The sequence below is a fragment of the Achroia grisella genome, unplaced genomic scaffold (assembly GCF_030625045.1).
Source record: "Achroia grisella isolate CSIRO2021 unplaced genomic scaffold, CSIRO_AGI_Agris_v1 utg546, whole genome shotgun sequence".
Lineage (NCBI taxonomy): Eukaryota > Metazoa > Arthropoda > Insecta > Lepidoptera > Pyralidae > Achroia > Achroia grisella.
The window spans coordinates 1,407,276-1,413,128 of NW_026712931.1; the positions used below are offsets into that span (position 1 = coordinate 1,407,276).

A 5,853-nucleotide genomic window follows, 5' to 3' on the forward strand; every position below is an offset into this window, starting at 1 on the left:
AATTATTACCTTTATTTTATATGTAAATAAGTTTGCTAACTCTTAGCAATCTGCTTACATTTTACATTCTATAACAAATCATAGATTTGGATACATAGTTTGCTTTTTTGCTATGATGAGATATCTTACCTTGACCTCTTCATTATTAATTATAGCTGCAAAGAAAGTCTTTATTAATTATATGGTCACCGATAAAAACACGAGAACAACTAGTAATCTGTAAACACTTTTCGGTCTCGATTTTATTCCGTTTTTTTTTCTTGAATCATTCTGAGTCTGAATAATTTTATGGTAAATAATTTTGTCGTAGTTCCTCGATTTAATATAATATATTAATAATACCAAATGCGAAAGTTTCAAAAAATATAGTCGAATAAACACTCTTGAATTGCCACTTTTTATGATTCTACCGCCCAATTTAAATATCAAAAATATTTAAACTGTCCACAGCTGCTGTTGACATATAATTTAAAAGAGACAGACAGAGATACGTCTCTATCTTGACTTCACAATTTATATGTGTCTATTGTATTCACAAAAAGATAAATACTTTATACCGTTTTCATAATTGGATGGCAAGCTATAAAGAATGATATTTTGTTCTTTTCTGAGTTGGCACTTGGAACAACTATACACATTAAATTAAATATTACTAGTGTCTTTTTGTCTTTTTCGTTTGTAGTGCAAATGTTGCATAATAATTCTTTTGAATCTACATAAAGGGGGTGTACAAGTTATAAACCTTTAGTGTAGAATGGCTTTTTATGTTTCTTAAATTAGTTAAATATTATTTAAAAATCACAAAAATTAATATTATTGTTGTGAATCAAAGATTTCATTCACAAATCACAATGTAAAACTATTGTAAGAAATTGATAATGTACGAAATAATAGTAATATAATTCATTATTCATTAATTAATATGTTTATTAAATTACATGTATATTTATTGTGACCAATGTAAGAATTTTAGATAAAATATTATGTTATGTAGTAAAGTTCCATAAGAAAACCTTTATAGTTCAAATACTCTCTCTTGAATATAGTACGTACTGAATATTTAAAGAGAGCGATCACGTTAACTTAAGAAATTATTTTCAAAATGAAATGTCCATAGAGCACGCAACAATCACCGGCCAAGCATTTTCTCATACATACACTGACCATGCAACGAAACGACAGCTATTTCATTAAACTTCCTAATTTAATGGCGTAAAGAAATATTTTAACTGCCATAAAGCTATTACGACGCGGCATGCAATCACACCTGCGAGATGTAATTACGTCTGTCTGTCTGTTTCGTAGACATTTATTAAATAGAAGTGTCACATTTTACATTTGTTCGGTTTAATCGTATGCTGTTGGGAAATTTCTAATTCGTGGTGTAAAGTTAATAGATGTAGATACATTAATCTATGTATCGCATATGAATGTAAAAAATGTTGTTTGTGTGGGTGTTTATAACGATAATGTTAAAAATGCTCTTACACAAGCAAATTAATTTAATTTAATATTACATATTTTATAAGTCATGGTCAGTCATGGTGGTGACCACGAAGACAATTTTTTGCAGACTCTACCTTGGCAAAAATGTATGAGTCTTCTAATTCTAGATTATTTACAAAAAAATAAAAGATTATTGTATCAACTCAGTGCGTAATTTTGACATGTATATTATAAATAAAAAAACATCCATTTATTTATTTATTCCATACAATAATGAGAAATTGTGACTACTAAATGGCGTCTAACTAATTATTGGAGGTCTGTGATCTTGACCTTTATCGTAAGACCACGGTAAGTGAAGTAACCCATCAGTATCATAAACAATTATAGTTTTTGTCGACCAAATTCAGTCCATCAGTATATTATTAACTTATTTTTTACATGGTATAAAAGAAACCCGCCGCCGCGGACTCTTTTAAATTAATGAAAGTATTTTATTGAAATTTTCAGCAATAAATAGATTGATTGAAGAGAAAGATTTATAGGTATAACAATACATGTATATTGTAGTACAGAAAACCCGAGAAATTAAAAAGTTTATCATTCAGAAATGCATCGGCAAGAAGCCAGGGCCGGTCGTTAGTTTGTTATATTATATTGCTAAGAATACAAAATTATTTTTATACTTCAAAAGGAGTTTGTAAGTCTATACTTTTTCAATTCTCGACGATTATTTAATTTAGTTTAGATTGTTTTCTAGGAGTAAATGAGTGGAGTCATCACAGATAAAAGAACAAACTTCTTTATGTGATCCTAACAGTGTACATAGTGTTATCTTCTCTTCCACTAGGAGAGACATGTAATATGTATGCATAATATGCTTAGAAATCTGTAAACATTATTAGAAAAGCGACTATCTACATAATTCAATCATTGAAAAGCAGCTTACCTTATACAGGCATAGCGACAAATGCAAATGCGTAAACTAAAGGCGCCTTGATTCCATCACTGATAAATTCTAAAACGCTAAATGCGTATCTTTTTATCAATCATAAATATTGTCACTATTGGTATACTATTGCAAATAACAAGCTATTAGTTAACGGTTACTAATTCACTAATAACTGACTATTTTGACAATCACTTTTGAAATTAGCTATAAATCACGTTTCACGAAACATGAAACGCCTACGAAATAGCTATTGGCAATAAGTGTCGCCTACTCAAACATTTTGTATTGTTTCATTTATAGCACACATATAGGTACAGTGATGCGTTTAATTTTTGTTTAAATAAGTTCCTACGCTATTCATGGCACGTTTCAAAATATATAATTCCGCGTTATCTTATTAAAGCTTTAATATAAATTTACCATTTATATCGATAATATCTTATGGGTTCTTCGAATGATGTAAACTAATATGGGCAAAGGAATTTACGCTATATGTACAGTTAAGAAAGGAGTTAAACTTTAAAAATTATTTAAATAATTAAGTTGTACTTTTTTATATAATTAGTTGAACTCATGACATAGGATACGGTGATGAATTCTGATCATTACTTACGCATGGATTTTCATGCCATGAATAATAACAATAAAAGAAAACGTCGATTTTTTTAATATAAAAAGTCCAAAAAGATTAAGTTTGACAAACGGATAGCCGATAGGACCAAATGTGAACTAAAACAGAGTGACGACCATCTGTGGACGAAGAAATGACCGCAAATATGTATATTGTGAGTAAAAACTGGATGAACAAATAATTATGAAAGCTCCTAAAGTCGTTTACAAATCTCAAATATCATTGTGTATGAATTAAAAAATCATACACAATGATATTTATAAATCAAATATAATTTCTTAAGGAGAAAATCTCTGTGATAAATATATTTTCTTATCATAATGGAGATAGAAAGTAATATGGTATTAAATATTTATTGTTATATCTAGAATATTTCTTTATTGTTTCTCATTCATAAACGTCAATGTAATGAAGAGGCATTCTAAATTTCTACTGTAGTTGTCCACTATCTAAAATCCTTCCTTATCTGCCTTTAATGTATAGTAGTAGTAGTTAAAATAACAAAAACAGTAAATTCGTTCATTTTTGAGATTAATATTCCTGAGTATTGGATTATTATATGTACATTACCTAACAAATACACCTCGTATATAATCTACTAGTAATATTCTTTTTCATTCATCATTATGCTATAATTTTGGCTAAATAACCCAATTTATGTTGATGCGAAAAACTCCTAATATATCTCATCTTGATGTGAGAGATATATATATCTAGATATATATATCGGATAGACATATGTCTATCCGTGTATAATAACATAAAAATAGAATTTCATTTTTTATTAGGATATTCATACATCAAACCAGGCACATATGGAATATGTGCCTGTTTATCTGTATCATATTATAAGTGCTATAAAAAAACAACTTTCTGAATACAGCACGTCGCGCTAAATCTGTCAATATACGAAACATTTGACAGCAAGCGGAGCCATAACCAATTAGACCAATACATAATAATTAATTTAAGCCTTATATGACCCGGTTTTTCTCAAAGTTTTAATTTAATATTGAATCTCGCGAAATAACTTTGTGTTTATCAGTGTTATTATCATCTACATTAAATATATTGGCGCGTCGGTCAGCGCAAGCAAATTAATAAATGAATACCATATCCGAGAGCGGTAGCCGCGGCGACGACCAGGCGGCTGAACACCTGCGCTTGCGCATCTCAGCGACAACAACTAAATATCGACTTAATATGTGCTCCTTAAAGTCTAAATTACAGTACAGGTATCATATTCCCTCATTACGAATCACGGATGTTACAAACAAACTATTCAAAACTCTGTACCTTTACAGCAAAGTTGGCTTTTACGGCCAACGGATGACTATCAAGATTCCTCAGCTGAGAGCTTATGGTCACTTTTTATTCAACAAGTAAAAGCGACATGAAATTTTGTTAAATAAACAAAGAATGTTTTAGTTATGTCCTTTTTATTTAATGTAGCTGCCACCACTACTTCAAACCCGATTTACCGATCGATTGTAAAGTACATATTTGTTCGACCTAAATGATAAAGACGATAAATTAGTAATACAACCTGTATTGTAGGCATATACATTAATACGAAGGTATTATTGGAATTTGAAGCAACACTGTGACAGCATTTTTTCAGTAAACCATTTTGTCACTAGATGGCGCTGTTAGTCTAGGAATTTAATTTGTTTCATTTTTGCACATATATAATTAATTAACTGAGCTACATTTTTTCCTATAAATTATGTGGAAAGTTTGTGTATATTTTTCGTTGTAAAAATATTTATGTAAACCACAATTTTAATTATTCTTATAAGATAGCGAATGAATCCTGCAACGCGCTAACGGTATTTTCATATTTTTAAGTATATATACGTTCGATAAAATTCTTTTTTATAGGGTTCCAATCAGTTCAACCATCGGGGTTACATTCAGAGTCTCTATGACTCTTTTCACCCTGTGGAAAGTCCCCGGAGACAGGACGGAAAGCGTCGCATTTTAATTAATGTCATCTTGGGTCGGTTCTGTAGGGAAGGAAAACCTGCGCAGGGCTAGCTCGGAGAATTGCTCAGAGCGAAGCTAATGTTGAAAGACCGAGTTTCGCGTCTAACAAAATGGGGCTTACTCGATTTGGGACCTTTCTTTTTTCTTATTTTATAGATAATTTATTTACTACAAATCCAAGTGAAAATATCAAAAATTAATAATATTAAAATTGTTAAAATTATATTCTTAACATTCATATTTATTTTTTTTAAATACGTGTCTCCATCGCTTACGCGTTACAAAAAGAATATATTTATGGTATTGTGATTAAAAAAAACTACACATATATTGTTTTAGGACGGATTGTATATGGTACTAGATACTTTATTTAATTTATACTAAAACAAATGTAATAATTTATTTTTCTAATATTGATGTGAAAGAAAAATACCTAATAAAAAAACTAAGACAACCAAGTTATACGTTAAATGAAATCATTATACAAAAAACAAGTCTGTAATACTTGCCTCCAGAGAGATTTGAACTCTCGACCCCTGGTTTACAAGACCAGTGCTCTAACCCCTGAGCTATGGAGGCTACGTGACGCGTTGACGTAAAATGCGGTGAGATACTTGTTTGCATGGTTATTAAATGTGATTTCACGTGATCAATAAATACACTGATCCTTTGATTACGTATCTTCCAATCGGTTTGCGATTGTCGAAAAATCACAATTATCAATCAAATGCCTATCTCCCTTTCGTCATCGGTCATCGCTCAGTAGTAAAAGGGTATCATCTACTTATTGTGACAAACAGTTTAAAAACATATTATGATCATAATGTACTTTGTATAA

At 30.1% G+C, this 5,853-nt stretch overlaps 1 non-coding gene across 1 annotated transcript; it reads right to left on the bottom strand.

The window, feature by feature from the left end:
* Nucleotides 1–5,521: 5,521 nt before the first annotated feature.
* On the bottom strand, nucleotides 5,522–5,594 carry Trnat-ugu (transfer RNA threonine (anticodon UGU)). Its single transcript has one exon. It is a non-coding gene; the product is annotated as a tRNA-Thr (tRNA).
* Between the last annotated feature and the right edge of the window lie 259 nt (nucleotides 5,595–5,853).